Source organism: Papaver somniferum, chromosome 1, assembly GCF_003573695.1.
Source record: "Papaver somniferum cultivar HN1 chromosome 1, ASM357369v1, whole genome shotgun sequence".
NCBI lineage: Eukaryota > Viridiplantae > Streptophyta > Magnoliopsida > Ranunculales > Papaveraceae > Papaver > Papaver somniferum.
The window spans coordinates 102,548,619-102,550,817 of NC_039358.1; positions in this window are offsets into that span (position 1 = coordinate 102,548,619).

Sequence of the window (2,199 nt, forward strand, 5' to 3'; positions counted from 1 at the left end):
GTGAGGCCCATCTGAACAGGGAGGAAGAACAAAAAATGAGAGATGTATAACCAGGGGATCTGCAATGAGGTGATCAGGTTTGATAATTACTCTGTGCGTAAGCTTAAAGAAGGTAAAACTATAAGGAAAAGTGAGTAGAGTCGAAGGATAGTTACACTCTGCTGATAAACGAAGACCCGAATGATGAGTACCCAAAAGTCAGATTCAGAATTGAGATTTTGAATAGCACGTATCCTCTAACATTACTTAGTGCATAACCAAACGTTCCAGCAATGACAAGCGCGTCACCAATAAGAGGAGCCGACCCACCTGGAAATGATTTCAATTAGTACCCGGACAACTGAACAAACAATATTGCTTAATACGATATTTCAATCATTGAAGATGCTATATAAATCCATTCACTTGCTCACTTAATCAACTGAACTGAACGAAGAAAATCAATTATCTGATGATCCACCACCGGCCGAATCCGACAAGAGCACCAAACGAAGAGCGACCTCACATATAGCTGCACCAAAGAACTGACATAGACTATATCTAGTCCATATGAATATCCATGTTAAGATCATAACCCATGGTGTTGTCCAGCAATCCAATAACGTGACACTCATAATCGACGAATATTGATATGCCTTAATCACTTCAAATCAAAACACATTCCAAATTTAGTACCAATAATTACACCAGAACACACCCAAATTTCAATTTTGCTACTTATTTCCACCAATAAAACATAAATTCTTCAACTACTTACCCAAAAAATTGGCTTGAACATCGATAAAACCCAATAAGAGATACCAATACCAAGGTACCTGCAAAACCTAAGATTCAATTTTTATTCAAAAAAAATTGACAAATTTATACTGAGTTGACTGAACCACCCCAACTGTTCTTACCATCAATTTCTGTCGACGGAACCAAATATAATGGCTATCAAGATCATAAGAATCCTGCAATACATATAAGAGACACATTAACAACAGAAACTATGGGATGACTAGTAGGAAAAAATGGTACACCGACACATCTGAGCACATGGAAAAATTAATGTTTCATATACAACAGTGTGCGATAAAGAGACTTACCAATCAGTATGTTGCAACAATCAGATAATCAAGCAATACTTCAATTCAGGGAGACAATGTTTGCGAGAATCAACAGCTAGTTAGGAGAAGAAGGACTATGCGAGCATACAAGAAGATGTTGACATGGTGAAGTTAAGTTTTCAGCAAGCAAAGAGTTCAATCAATTATCACAGACTCGTGCAAAAAATCCATATATTTGCAGATGTTTGACAATAGCTAGGCAGGCAACTAGTTTACAAGGTGGACATGGTATGGTATTCAAGACAAAGCATCAAAAGTTTAGAGATTCAAGATAAACAGTGAGGCTTACAGTTTCAACAAGTAGTATTTCACTCATACGTCACAGAATCATGCTTGTGGATTTCATATCAGGGTTGACAAACATAAGTAAGCATTATTTCAGCAGTCACGACAAATATTTAAGACAAACTTCGAATTTGGGAATACAATACCGCCAGTATAAAACTGGGTTTAGGCACTATAATTAATTGCGTGCTGCTTCCCCTTTTTCTCCTTTCCTTGTTTTGCAGTGCAGTATCACAAGCACCTGGTTGTTCAAAGAGATTATCAGTACAATAAGTTGTACAACAACAACACAGAAACACAGAGAGTAATCTTAGATCACTAATAGACAACAACTAGAATTGTAGGACAAGTGTTGTGAACTACAATAATGAATTACTGAAAAACTAAGCTATATCCAATTGAAAGATCTGAACAGGACAGAAATGGAACAGATTATGGACAAGCTGAAAATGTAAAAAGTACAGAGGATATGCTGAATGATGGAATGTATATTATACAAGGTGATAGTGACAATGAACTACTTGATACAGTTACAGGACTATGTAAACTAATTAGCTACAACACGCAACTGACTTGACTTACAGAACTGGTATGATACAAGACAAAGGAGAAAACTGAGAGACAACTATGTGACAGAGAATGACGTACTTGAAAATGAGAAGTTACAGCTAATGATGCAAAACTAAAATGCATACTATAACTACAAAAAGATTATGTGTGAACAACCACAGGTATTAAATTCTAACTCAACTTATGCTGACACAGTACAATTTTTACACTAAAACAACAACTATGTAACACCTAT